Source organism: Nuphar pumila, chromosome 3 (assembly GCF_984573655.1).
Source record: "Nuphar pumila chromosome 3, dmNupPumi1.hap1.1, whole genome shotgun sequence".
Lineage (NCBI taxonomy): Eukaryota > Viridiplantae > Streptophyta > Magnoliopsida > Nymphaeales > Nymphaeaceae > Nuphar > Nuphar pumila.
Window position 1 is genome coordinate 15920778 of NC_143251.1, and position 15297 is coordinate 15936074.

Below are 15297 nucleotides of genomic sequence, written 5' to 3' on the forward strand. Positions count from 1 at the left end.
GTCGGCAGGGGCTCAGCCCCTGCCGCTTCATTGTTGTCGGCAGAGGCTGCCCCCTCTGCCGTATCGATGCTGCCGACAGGGGCTGGTCCCCTGCCATCTCGTCGGCAGAGGTTGGCACCCCTGCCGTTTCGATGCAGTCGGCAAGGGCTGGCTCCCTGCCGTCTCGTGCTGTCGGCAGGGGTTGGCCCCCCTTTCGCTTCGATGCCGTCGGCAGAGGCTTGCCCCCCTTGTCGTCTCGTTACTGTCGGCAGGGGCTCGACCCCTGCCGCTTCGCTGCGGTCAGCAGGGGCAGGCCCCCTCCGCCTTGTTGCTATCGGCAGAGGCTGGCCCTCTGCCGCCTCGCTGTTTTCGACAGGGGCTCATCCCCTGTCGCCCCGTTGTTGTCAGTCGACAGGGGAACACCCCCTGTCACTTTTCCGTTTTCGGCCAACAGGAGTACACCCCTGTTGCCTCTCTCTTTTTTGATCGAGAGACTTGATTTTTTTTTCTTCGCATGATAAATAATGTAGCCTTGAATACTCATACTTTTGCAGACTTCGTATCGAACTCCGCTCTGGCTCCGCGGCCTGAGCCTCGTATCATCTACACTCGTAGACACACGCAGCTGCACGACATCCCGAGGTAGGGTAAAGTCGCACAAAGGGCAATAAATGAACATATTTAAGTTGAAATAATTAAGATGCCTATGCTAGATATGCTTAGATTTATACTGCTTCTGCATTGCATATTTTCTTGTCTGCATATTTATGAGTCGAGGTATGATTTTACTCTTTGAGTATTAATTTGCGTATTTGCTTATGTGGTTTCGTACTTTTTGCAATACTTATACCCTTAATTGCTTGCATATATACTTGTTTGTACGTTCCTATGGGGCGGTGTACAATTTCATTCTTCGATTATTATTTTGCATAGTTGCTTATGAGTTTGAGGTGTGGTTTCATACTTCGTGCAATACCTATGCCCTTGTTTGCTTGCATCCATTTTTGGTTGCACGTTTCCTTTGAGTGAGGTACGACTTCATGTCTCGTGTATTACTTATGACCTTATGTGTTTGCCTATCTAAGTGGTCAAGGTATGGTTTTGGTACCTCGTGTGTTACTTATGTGCTTTTCGCTCGATGTGCGGCATTGTAAGTCGAGAGTTGCTTGTTGTCATGTTATAATCTGCATATGCTCACACTTATGGTAAATAGGTACTTACATAAATGTAATCTTGTGCCTAACTTGATTTCAGTTATTTTCAAAACACTAGAAGTGGCGCTTGTGCGCTACAGTTCTTTTAAAGAGGGTTTCCTTCTGCAAACCCAGTGCTCTTCAAATTGCACAGCTTTTGCAAAGTTAAGTTTTAAGTCTCGCAAGATTGTAAAGTCACATTTGGGCCCTCCCAAGTCCACACACTTGGGAGAAATGTTTTATAACCTTGATTCAAGTTGCGGCTCAATTTAAATAACCCCGATTGGGGGCAGGAGCCTGTGATCGAGTGAGGTTCTATTGAAGGACTCATTCTTCATTTATTAAACTTAGTGTCGCGTGTCGTGCGAATCATGTCGATTTTAAGATAAATTTTGGATGCAAGATTGATAGTATTGTGCCTTGCGTGAATGACTTAATGTGGCATTGTGGCTTTTAAGGATGAATCGTGCCAAATGAGCACTCATATATCCTTTGGATCATTATGAAGTTGTGTGTTGGGTGTTCCTTTTGAGAAGCCTATGCACCTCCCTTTTTCAGTGTTGCGTACTTTTAGACATGCACGACATGTTAAGTACTTTGTTGATCGGACGAGAGATCCGAGACGACCTTGTATCATGAAATATGAAAAATATTATTGAAATGAATTCAAGACTTATCTTGTCAAATTGTGTTGTGTTACTTCTTATGCAGATAATATCTGTTGGGGTTTCTTTAGTGAAACCATATCCCTTTTATCATAGTCGTACTTTTGACAAGTATGTCCGTACTTTTTGACAAGTACGTCTTCTTACGTTGCGATGATTGGATGAGTAGGTTGTGGTAACCTTGATGAGTGCATATAACAAAATGCTGAGATCACCTAAATAAGTGATGATTTCTGCCTTCAACGGCAAGATACTCGAGTTGGGTCGAAAGACCAGAGTATGTAGAATGAGTTTTCAGTTAACTACCCCTGATGTACTCATTCGAACCGCTGACTCATGTCAGGAGAGAGGACGGGAAGGTACAAAAACTTCGATGGACAAGCCATTAATGGCAGTTACGAGCAAAAGACTAGGCTTCCCCAGTCATCGAAGTTAGGGGAAAGAGACTACCATGATTATCCTAGGTGGTAGCTCTCCCTGTTCAGGATGCATCCATTGTTTATGCTGCTTTGGGGATTTCTCTCTTGGTTAATGACCGTCCCCTCAGGTGCGGACTCAGTCAGCTATCCGGGTTATCTTAAAATACATAGCATAATAAACCCTCGGATCAGTCTAGGCTGTTTCTAGAGTCGTGCCTTGTGCGTACCTACTTGGCCAGTTAATATCGAAACATAATTTAAATCTGATCCCATAATTTGTTGAGTTATGCACGTATGAAAGTTATAGCATGCAACAGGTTTCAATACTTATGAAATTATGTGGGTGGTTGATGTAGCATCGTATTTTGCTAGTTAAATTGCTTATACAGTGCTTTGCTTATAATAATTAGCCTACTTGTGCCAGTGAAATGCTTGTAATAGTTTTAGCATTTTGCTCACGATAGTTACTCCATGAATCTATTGAAATTAAATTGCTATAAAATTGTCTGTCTACTTGACATATTAAATTACTCTGCTTAATTATGTTCAATATTGTCCTGTATGTGCACCTACCAGTTTTTAGTGAAACTGGCTCATTTTATGGGCAGGTGATGTATAGGTGATACACTCTGCGATGACACGATAGCGCGATGAGTTCAAGATAGATCTCTTTCCCTGACGTTTCGCTCCTAAGGACATGTTGGTAAATTTGGTATAAAGTGTATTTCAAAATTTCTCTTTTTATTAAACCTTGAGTTACTAAAACTGTTTTAGTAAACTTCTTCTTGGTTTCAACAAACAAATTGTAAATCATTGAAATTGCATTTTAAGACCCTTTGATTTCAATAGTTGTGCGGAATTCGGTAAAGGAAAGTTTACGCTGTAATGCGCTCAAGGTCCATCGACTTGTTGTTTTAAAAATATCATTTTCCGCTGAAGTACTATTTAGACTCTGATAATTGTATGGTTTCAAAGCTTTCTAAACTATTCTAAAAGTTACAAGTCCTGGATTTTTGGGGCGTTGCGTCCGTGAAGGTATGCAGTAGGATCCGACGACACAACACCTTATTTCTCTGGCGCAGGTAGGGAAGACTCAGTAATTTTGGCTATAAGATGGCCTCCTTGTTATAAAGAAAGGATGTGCCTTCGTGCCACGATGAAGAAGCTTCTGTCGTGAACTGCTTAAGGAGTGCTATGATACACTATAGGCCGGTCATCCTGGTCAGGAGCGGATCTTTGCACTTCTTGAGCACGGCTACTATTGGCTGCAGATAAGGGACAATGTGCAGAGGTATTTGCAAACATGACTCGTCTGCCAGCAAGACAAGGAAAGCAACCAAAAGATTGTCATCCTCCTTGAGTCTCTGCTTATTCTAAAATGTCCTTGGGAAAGCATTTTCATAGACTTTATTGTTAGTCTGTAGAAGGTAGATGGCTTCAGCTTCATCCTGGTGGTGGTGGATCATTTCTCAAAGTATGTCACATTCATCCCAGCTTCTAAGGAGTGTCATGCAGAGAAGACTGCAAAGTTGGTTATAAAGCATGTGGTAAAGCACTGGGGCATACCAAAGCGCATTGTAAGTGATCGTGATGCTTGCTTCACGGGCAAGTTCTGGCGTGAAGTATTTTGGCTACTTGGCTCTGATTTGCTGTTTTCAACAAGCTTGCATCCATAGACCGATGAGCAAACAGAGCGTATCAACAGGATACTTGAGTAGTACTTAAGGCACTTTGTTAGTGCCAATTCGAAAAATTGGGTAAAGCTCCTTGATGTGGCACAATTCTGTTACAGTCTACAGAAGAGCGAGTCTTCAGGCCACAACCCATTTGAAATAGCCATGGGGCAATAGTCGCTGACCCTGCACACCCTTGTCGTGCAAGAAAAGGGAAAGTCATCCTTCGCCTATCAGTTTGTTCGAGACTGACATGAGTATAATGAGTTGGCGAACCTACATAAGGCAAAAAAGAGAATAAAGAAGTGGGTGGACAAGCATCGTCGACCTGCTGGGTTCCAAGTTAGGGACCAAGTGTTGGTGAAGTTTTATCCTAGTCGCACAGGCATCTTCCGCGGGCAGCACCACAGACTAATCAGAAAGTATGAAGGATCATTTACCATCATAAAGAAAGTGGGCAAACTGACGTACAAGCTGGAGTTGCCCCCAGATTTCAAGGTGCATCTGGTGTTCCACGTGTGCAACCTCAAACAGTTTCATACAGATGACGGAGATCCAAAACGTAGTGTGCCTCAACGCGCTTCCATCATGCAGAGGCCACCAGCAACACAATGGGTCGAGAAGAACCTCAGTCAGATCCTTCGCCACAAGGTCAACTACTTGGGCGAAGCAAAGAAATACCTAGTGTAGTGGGAGGAAACAACGAAACCTATGTGGGAGTCAGCTTTTCAGATGAACAGCTGCTATCCAACTGAAGTCAGGGCTTACCATAAAACAAATGGCATCGAGCATAGTGATTGATTTGAAGGAGGAAGCATGTTCCCTTATGATTTACATTGTAAAGTTGTATCTAGAGTCTGTTCTGCTTTTGTTGAGTCTGATGTAAGTTGTCTGGTTCAAGTGAATCAATACCTCGAAGGGGCAGCCCATATACTTGAACTGTAAGAGGCCTATAGGCTAAAATTGTGAATGAATCAAATAAGTTGATCTTTCTTTTATTCATCCTCATTGTGATTGCTTCTTGTGATTGTAATTTTTCTCCCTCTATTCTCTTTTGCTCTCTTGCACTCTGATTACAAGCTTTCGCGACTGGCAAGCAAGCGATAAGTAGGCTTGCGGTGGTAAGAAGGATCGTCGCACCGTGCTGGCCTATTGAAGGAAATAGGTCTGTGACACTAACGATCTTTGGCATTAAAGTACACCCAGGTTGCCCATCCGATTGGTTTGGCTCAGGCTGAACCTTTGAAAAAAAGTATGTTTTCTTTATATCTGATTTTTTTAAAAAACAAAGCAGGGGACTGTTCAACCTCAACTAACACAGTTGACTGGTTAGAACAGTGCACGATTCAGCTGGGTTGAAGCTCGATAAAAAAAAAGAGACTATATACTTGTTATGGGCAGTCACTTAGCTGCTAAACAGCCCAGTCACTGTTGGCTGGGCAAAAGTACATAGAAAGTAAAACAAGTGGGCCAAGCCACTCAGTTGGGCAGAGTATGAACAAATATATATATATATATATATATATATATATAATAAGTACAAATAGTATATGGTAAACAAAAAAACATAATGTTGACAGATTTCACCAAAACAATGTTTGCATAATGAACACGTTAGGCATGTTCAGATTCACACATAATGGCATTCAAATTTACACGTAATGTGTGGGTAGAATTACATATATTCAAGTTTAAAAAAATGTTCAGATTTACTTATATGTTTTAATTATGTGTATGAGTGTAAGTGTTTATGATTATGCTCAAAATTTAACATGCCAAATGCACATAGTTATGTCCAGATCTTTACATGTATAATGCTCGTGTTATTTTCAGATTTACATATGCTATAAGTTTAGCTTCCATGCATGCAAATGTATCGGTTTATACATACATTATATGCAGTTTTGCATGATTGTACATGTGCAGATTTGTATATGATTATTACTGGTATGTTATGCATGTTTCATATGAATATGTGAAAGTGTTCTTATGCCTACCAATGGTGTCCCGTGTGCGGGCAGCATGCTTTGAATTTGGTGGGTATGTGTGACGTACCCCGAGTTTGCCAAAATGGCAAAAGAATTTTGGTTATGTATGATTTTGACATACAAAGTGTTGTTAACATACATATGCATGAAATGAAAATATGAATCTTAAGACTTTGGGTTTTTGTTGTTGCATTTGTATAATTGCATGAATGTTTGCATATCGATTATGAGATGTATCATGAAAAGGAAGTGGCATTTTTGCAATCATGTGAAATTTGTTATTCATGTACATTCTCGTTTATTGTGTATGAATGTACATTTGAGAGCATGTTAAATGATTGTATAAGTGGCATGCTTATTATAGTTTTTACATTAGATGCATCAGTGGTCAAAAGTGAATCATGGTAGGTCGTATGGGCCTCGAGCAGGTGTTGCTCCATGTTTAGTTTTCCTGCATCGCAAAAATCAATTTGATATTCTTTGAATTAAATTACATTGTTTCATATTATAACGGTTTGAGGTCCCGTGATGAGTTTCACATGTTGATTTGCGAAACGATATTGTGTTTTGCATGTTGATTTGCAAAATTGGTATTGTAAAATAAATTATTCTTATGATAAAAAGAGAAAGCAGTGTAATTAATGTTTTTTTTAGATGTCTCTTCTACGGTGTGGGAATCCTAGACTGCTATTTTAGAGAACCATGAAGATACTAAAACTTCGTGTGCATTTATGCCCCTAAACCCAATTAGTTAGTTTACCTTTCGGTCACGATTTTAGAGAGATTCTACCACTTTATATGTGGGTGGTGTGTAGACACAATTGTTGTTATTGGTATACCAAGAAAGTGGTATCAATAGATATTGATTTTCTTAGTGTCCTAACATTATATGTTGATTTCTAATATTTTGATAGATGACGTTTATTCGTGATATCAGTCAAGGGCTAAGTGTGGAACCCAATAATAAAGTATAAATTGTGTGTTAAGCTACGACTGAAAACATAACTTGACCTCAAAAAATTTTGTATCGAATATTTGCGAGTAATAATAAAAAAGTGGTACTAAAATTGTGTGCATTTAATAGGGACATGCATATAAAAGAAAAATCTAATAAAAGATAATAATTTACTCATACATGTGCCTTAATATCATGCATATTCTTGTTATGCATTAGATCATGCATATTTACATGTTCTCTTATTTGTGTTATATTAATGATTGCATAATAATTACTTTTGAATGCATGATAATTACTTTTGAATGCATGATAAATGTTCTCTATTGCTTAATAGTTGTTTCTTATTGTTTAATAATTGTTCCCTATTGTATGAATGATTATTTGAATGATGATTTTATTGTAATTGTATTTTTTTAAAAAGTTGCATAAATTTTATTTATATTTTTTTTACTTATTTGATTAATTAGAGGGACTTGTACGCTGGATCTATGATTCTGACATCCTACTTTTTGTGGTGTTGATAGCCAATCTCTGAGACCTATATAGTGATGGGACAGTTGCTTTAGAGAGTTACGAGGAATACATGATTGCTTGGCAATTTTACTTAGGATTGATGGTAATGTAAGATCATTTGTGGATGCGTTATAACTGTAGGCCCTGAATTTCTGAAAATATTTTCACAATTGTTTAAAAAAAAAATACTTGTTAACAGGTATGAGTTGGAGTTGTTTAAGTTGATTTGAGTCAAGCTTGGGTTGGGATGGGTTGAAGCTAACCTGATAATACATTGGGTTAATGAAGTTAAATGCCTGGGCACATGGGTTGTCAAACAACCCAGTGGGGCTTTTGGGTTATGCCATGTTATTTTATCACAATAAGCTGATGAACCTTGCATTTTCGTAACAGATAAAAGAATAAGAACTTTATTTTTTTAATAAAATATATAACATTTTAATATCCAAAAAAATGTAAAAGCCTATTTGCTTCACATGTTATTTTTTAACAGATTTTTTGAAGGGGGTAAAACAAACAAGGGATGAAGTTTACACACAGTGAGCTAGAAATTTCAATTAGATAAATGAAGTTTAATTTGAGATAGTACTTTAAATTAATAAATTATGAAAAAAACGGAGAAAGTAAATTAATTTCTAAATTTTTGAAGCGATAAATATAAACAATCAAAAGAAACATTTCCGATTTTCTGTTATTTCACAATTGCTATTGGGAACGTAGTACACATCTTTATCCTCTAACATGAGATAAAGAGCGAGCACCATCTGACTTTTTAAGGGAAAAAATGAAAAAAGTATTTGGATTGTTCCCCTTTCGGTTAAGATTTAAATATCCCAATAGGTAATTTGTTAATAATCACTTAATTTCTACTCTTAGTCGACTGATTAATTTCTCATTGCTTCTTAATAGGATCAATAATAAGAAAACCCTCCGTAATTAAGTTTGGATCTGATCCTTATGGCACCAGTTCAGGCACCATCAAAGTGATAAAACAATGGACTTGGTTCTAACTAAAGGATAAGACAATGGACCTAACCATAACTACGCTAGTCCAACCATCTTATCTTTATAATTTTACTTTGAGCTAATGGACGTGCAGGAAAACCAATTTCAACCCAATTAAAATAATACAAGTAGAAGGGGTAGTGTTATTTTTAGATCCATCTAGGGATAGATGTAAACAGGTCGGACTCGGCTCAGATATAGGCATTACTGAGTCCGACTTAATCCGGTTTGACCTAATAGGATTGAGAATCGGAATTGGATTTGGATGAAAAAGGATAAAACCAAATCAGGATCCAACTAGCTTAAAACCTGGTATTTACACTTAATCTGTTCGGGTTTTTGGCCGGATTTGGGTTTGAGTTTGAATGTAAAAATCAATACCAAACCCAGATCCAATTATTAATCGGATCCAGATTTGGCTTACAGAAACCGACTAATCAGTTTCGGATTTGGGTAGGATGTTGGGTTACTTCCGACCCATTGACATCTCTAGATCCATCTTCTTACCCTAATTTCAACCAAAAATAAATAGTCAAGAACATTGCATGCTTTCGGCTTGTGCATGGTTACTTACGGCCTCATGAGAGCCCTATCATATGTTTGAGGGTAGGATTTCTTTTTCGTAAGAATCTGTTTGTGGGACCTTCAATTCGGATGGAACCAAGCACAAGCAGCATGGTCATGACTCATGAATCATGATTGATGAAGATGACGACGATGGCATCACCACCACACCGCATGATCCAGTGCTGGGATTCGAACGTGAGACCAAATCTCATCGTTCCTGCAACCACTCGGTGAAATGGTCCGACGACAAGGCTTCTCTCTGCCTCGCACCACCGTCTTCGTCTTCATCACCACCACCATTATCGTCTTCCTCCCCTTCGTCTTCACCCATCAACACCCACTTCCCGACTTCCCCTGCCAGCCTCCGCACCACCACTCCTACCCAATCTGCAACTCGAGCCCGGTCTCTCGTCTCCATCCTCACCCTCCCTGAGAAGATCCAGCAGCTCTCCAACAACGCCTCTTCCGTCCCAAGGCTCGGCATCCCCGCCTTACAATGGTGGTCGGAATCCCTCCACGGGATCGCCACCGACTGCCCCGGCGTCGATTTCGGTGGCGCCATCGCTTCCGCCACCGTCTTCCCGCAGGTGATCCTCACCACGGCCTCCTTCAACAGAACCCTCTGGAATCTGATCGCTAAGTCAATAGGGGGGGGGGGGGAGCGAGAGCGATGTACAACGTGGGTCAGGCGGGACTCACCTACTGGGCGCCCAATGTCAATATTTTCAGGGACCCCAGGTGGGGGAGAGGCCAGGAGACGCCCGGTTAAGACCCATTTGTCGTCGATGCTTATGCCGTCGAGTATGTCAGGGGCTTCCAGGGAGAGTATGGTGGTGGTGGTCGTGAAGATGGAGGTGGTGGGTTCCCAGAGAAGAGGTTTCTGGAGGGGTCGGATGGTTCTGGTGGTGGTGAATTGATACTTTCTGCCTGTTGCAAGCATTTCATAGCTTATGATCTTGAGAAGTGGGGAATTTCACGCGTTACACCTTCAATGCGCAGGTTATTCTTTGCCCTTTGGCTTTACTTCTTTGCTTGCTTAGCGAGATAGGATCAGATTATTGTGGATTTTGCCAAATTTGACTCATAGAAGTAGGATGCAGTTTTGAATTGGTAATTTTGAGAATGCTCCTTCTCTGTGTTCTTTTTTGTGATTAGTGCTCTCTTCACCATGCTATAGTTTTGCTTGATAGGTGTCGGAGTAAGATTTGGAGGATACGTATGAGCCTCCATTCAAGAGCTGCATCCAGGAAGGCCATGCCAGCTGCCTGATGTGCTCTTACAATGAGATCAATGGGGTGCCCTCTTGTGAACTGCGAGATCTGTTTCAGGCCGCTCGAACTCAATGGGGATTCAATGGGTAAGGAGGTCTTGGTTGTGGTTTCTCCTATTCAGTCACCCAGTTGCTCACAATCCAGATTTTCTCTTCCGGGTTTCTAGTATCACCTTGAAACTTCATCAGTTTCTTGGCAAGGCTGCTTGCAGAATGGGAAGGCTATTTCAATGGTTGCGGCATTGGAATAACACCATGTTGAATTCACATAAACAGAGAAGGCAATCCTTATTTTCATCCTTGTCATTTCAATATATGTTGCATCCAATTGTGTCACCTGAAACTAGTTAAGCATCTGTAGATCTATGCTTACTTCTGGCTATCTGGCTGGTTCACATTCTGTTGACCACACATTATCGTCCTTGAAAATTAAAGCCATGATGAAGCCTGCTCCTTTCTAATGAACAAACCCCAGAATAGAGAAAAGTGGTACCTCTGATGCCAGAGAGAGAAGGGCGTCAGCTGCTGTACTGCTGGTTCTCTGTTTTTGGTTATCCCGATTTTACTGAACCTTGGCTGTGTCGTGCCATATGTTCACCTGTACTCTCCCATAATTCAACTCCCCGATTTGCCGATGGTACCATCAGAGGCTTATCTTGGACATTTGGATTTCACTTACATGCACTTGCTGAAAGAACAAACGATAGTCCTTTTTACTTTCCATATTGACCAATGACCATTGAACGAATGTGCTCTCATAATTATCTAAAGTGGTTTTTCACTTGGACATAACTGGTGAAAGAAAATGCAGATGCATGACATCTGACTGTGATGCTGTAGCAACAATCTATTAATACCAAAAGTATGCACCAACTCCTGAGGATTTCCCAAATTTGGGGTGTTAAAAGGGAAATCCATCGACCCCTTTTGGATAACTTGTAGAATACGATGAACTGTTCATTTTTTTTTCTGCAGGTACCCAGTCTTGATAATGAGTCATATTCATGGATGGATATGTCAATATCCATTCATGATTTTTGGACCATCTTCGGTATGCTCATTTATTGATATATAGGGAATCTTCATACCAAATTTTACTGAGAAATATTTTATAATTTAGGAATTATGGCTTTGCGAAATCATGTACAGAAACTGTGTATACCCTGTATTTTCTGATCTATGCACTTACCCATTACCTATGGAAATTCAATCATTATATATATATATATATATATATATATATATATATATATATATATATATATATATATATATATATTTTCCATCATAAATCTATATATATGCATATAAATATATATATATATATACATACATATATATATATATATGTGTGTGGATCTCTTCATATACATTAGTTTTTAGGCATAAGCATCTAGGTAGACACTTTTTTCTGTAAATGCACCTCCATTATCACGTCACTTAGCACAAATTTGAGCATTTAGATATATACATATATATCTTCGTTGTACATGTTATATATATAACTCTAAAATCCATTGTGTTCTATCCTAAATGCACAGAGAATTCAGGCATGTGCAATGAGATTTTATAAAATGCAAGTCGGAAAACATGATGCATGCTTGGAAAACATTTGGGAGTTGGAAAAGTCTTTTTTAGTCAAAAGATGGAAATCAATCTCTCAGGAAACTCAAATGAAATGATTTGGAAATCACCAGAAAGTTTATGATGATATGAGGAAATCCTGAGAAAATGGAGAGAATTCTTGAGAAAAGATGAACATTTGAAAAGGAAAATGTTTGTCAGGAAAACTCTGATTTTGAAAATCTTCTTTGGAAAATGATTAAAATTTTATAGGAAAACTCTTTGGAGAAGGAAAATCAAAACTTAGGAAATTGAAATCCTGAGAATATTGTCCTTGAAATATCTAAAAATCGATTTTGATTCTTGAGAGAGGTGAGAAACTCCTTTTGAAAATGAATCTAAAAAAAATATTTTCTAGGGAAAATCATGGGGAACTTGATTTGGAAAATCTAATTTTGAAAATTTTCAGAGTTCCTTGAGAAATCGATTTCCTTGTAATGAAATTTTCTTGAGAAAATCATGAAAAATGCAAGTGATTTCATGATGCAAATGATATGAATGAATGTCATTTTGTAAAAGCCTTTTTTCAGAAAAATATGCAATTTTAGAATTAAAGTAAGTAGAATTATCACACATTCCGACTATGGCCGTAAATATGTTTATAACTTACTTAATTAACTATAAAATATTTTGTAAAATTGAAAATATGCAGTGAAATTTTTTAAGATAGCCTAAGAGTGTAAGCTCAGTGTGACTAGTAGAAAGATGCTGAATCTGGGTCTCGTCCATATTCCGACTAGGGTCGTAAATATGGACTCCACCGAGTTCATCAACTCTCTAAGAGTTGGTGCATGTGTCATTCGTGTTCATCCACAGTGATTTTAAAATAAAGTACATGAACCAAATAATCAGGATATTGCAGGAATTCAAACTATATGAAATGCATCTTAATCTAAGCAGAAAAATAAATATTATTCCAAAGTTTACATTTGATTGTTACATTGCTGACAAAAATAAAAATATAACTAAATATTTGATAGCTCCAAAAGAAACCATATCTTCCAAATTTTCCTGCAAAATGAGAATTAGTACAAGGAATGGATATACAAGATACCCAAGGAAATGGGTATATATATAACATGTACAACGAAGATATATATGTATATATCTAAATGCTCAAATTTGTGCTAAGTGACATGATAATGGAGGTGTATTTACAGAAAAAAGTGTCTACCTATATGCTTATGCCTAAAAACTAATGTATATGAAGAGATCCATATATATATATATATATATATATATATATATATATATATATATATATATATATATATATATATAGATTTATGATGGAAAATATATATATAGTGATTGAATTTTAATAGGTAATGGGTAAGTGCATAGATCAGAAAATACAGGGTATACACAGTTTCTGTACATGATTTCGCAAAGCCATAATTCTCAAATTATAAAATATTTCTCAGTAAAATTTGGTATGAAGATTCCCTGTATATCAATAAATGAGCATACCGAAGATGGTCCGGAAATCATGAATGGATGCTCATTATCAAGACTGGGTACCTGCAGAAAAAAAATGGACAGCTCAGCGTATTCTACAAGTTATCCAAAAGGGGTCGATGGATTTCCCTTTTAACACCCCAAATTTTTCAAAGCAGGTGTGAATCATCACCTATGAAGTGCCAAAAACATCATCTTTTACTCTATTGCTGCAGACATTTCTTATGCTTGTAAACAGGAATGGCTATTAATTGGGGAACATACTTGCTCCGCCACACACAATCTGCTGTTGAGAAAGGAAAGCTTAAGGAATCCGACATCGACCGTGCACTCTTCAATCTGTTTTCTGTTCAGCTCCGCCTAGGAGTTTTTGACGGTGACCCAAGAAAGCCGAGGTATGGTGATATTCAACCAAACGAAGTGTGCAGCAAAGCACACAGACAGCTGACTCTGGAAGCTGCTAGACAGGGTATTGTGCTGTTGAAGAATGAAAGGAATTTCTTGCCACTATCTACATCGGAAGTTGAATCAGTGGCTATCATAGGTCCAGCAGCAAATGGCACAGATATACTGGGGGGAGATTATATAGGTTTGATCTTGTAGAAGTCATCATAACCTTGAACAAATTTGGTTCTCATAACATTAACACAATGATGATGAAATTCTGCAGGTTTTCCTTGTGATGCACAAAGCACGTTTCATGCTCTTCAGAGTTACATCAAGTATGTCTTACGCTGGTGGATGCAGAGATGTCGCTTGCAACTCATCTGATGGATTTGGGGAAGCGATTGGTGTTGCCAAAAATGTTGACAATGTCATCATCGTTGCCCGACTGGATTTATCACAGAAGGGAAGACCTTGATCGCACAAGACTCTTATTGCCTGGAAAGCAGAAGGATCTCATACTTGCAGTAGCCAAAGTTGGTAAAAGACCTAATTCTAGTCCTTGTCGGTGGTGGGCCTGTTGATGTCTCGTTTGCCAGAGACAATGAACAGATCGCAAGCATTTTATGGAGTGGATATCCCGGTGAAGCTGGCGGCAAGTAGTTATGGAAGTGATCTTTGGGGAGTTCAACCCAGCTTGGTAAAACTCTAAAATTATTTCTGCATCTCTGTGAAGCTAGGAAAATGATTTGTTTCTTGTTTGTTACAAATTAAGCAGGCGGCCGTCTTCCAGTAACATGGTACCCTGAATCATTCACCGCTGTGCCTATGAACAACATGAACATGCGCCTTGACCCTTCTCGGGGTTACCCTGGTCGAACATATCGATTTTACACTGGAGAAGCAGCGGCACAGAAGTTTGGGCATGGCTCAAGTTATACCAATTGTTCTCACAAGTTATATCAGCGCCAGATAAAGTTACTCTGGTGACAGAATTGTATGAGAAAGAAGGATACGATAATGTTCATGTCAATGAGTTATCATCATGTGAAGCATTAGCGTTTTCCTTACACGTCTGCCTCCAACGATGGCAATAGAGATGGAAGCCATGTGGTTATGATGTTTTCCCGTTGTCCTGGAAGGTTTAAGGGTGCACCACAAAAAGCAGCTGATCGGTTTTGAGCGTGTGCATGTAAAATGTCAGGAAACCACTAATGCTAGCTTCGTGGTGAGGCCATGTGAGCACCTCAGCGTTGTGGATGAGAACGGGCACAGGATTTTAGCTGTTGGAGCACATGTTATGATGGTGGGAGGAGAAACGCATCCTGTTTATTTAGACAGCTAAAGTATTGCTGCTGTTTAGCAGCGAGTGCCAAACAAGGATCTAGTGCATGCGCAGGCATGCTCAACCCCTATGCGATCACCTGCGAGAATTGTATCATATATCGGTAGCCTTCTAATTATTGATTAATATCGTTGCCCTTGTATCAAAGGAATACGTTTTCTTTTGACAATTCAAAGATGTTTATCTTGATAATCCTGCATACTGTAACAAATCAAGAAATAGGCCATGGTCAAACTTCTAGCATGACAGTGAGTGTA

At 39.0% G+C, this 15297-nt stretch overlaps 1 pseudogene; it reads left to right on the top strand.

Annotated features, from left to right (window-relative positions):
* The first annotated feature begins 9080 nt into the window (after positions 1-9080).
* On the top strand, positions 9081-15183 carry LOC149842117 (putative beta-D-xylosidase 6; annotated as a pseudogene).
* The last annotated feature ends 114 nt before the right edge of the window (positions 15184-15297 follow it).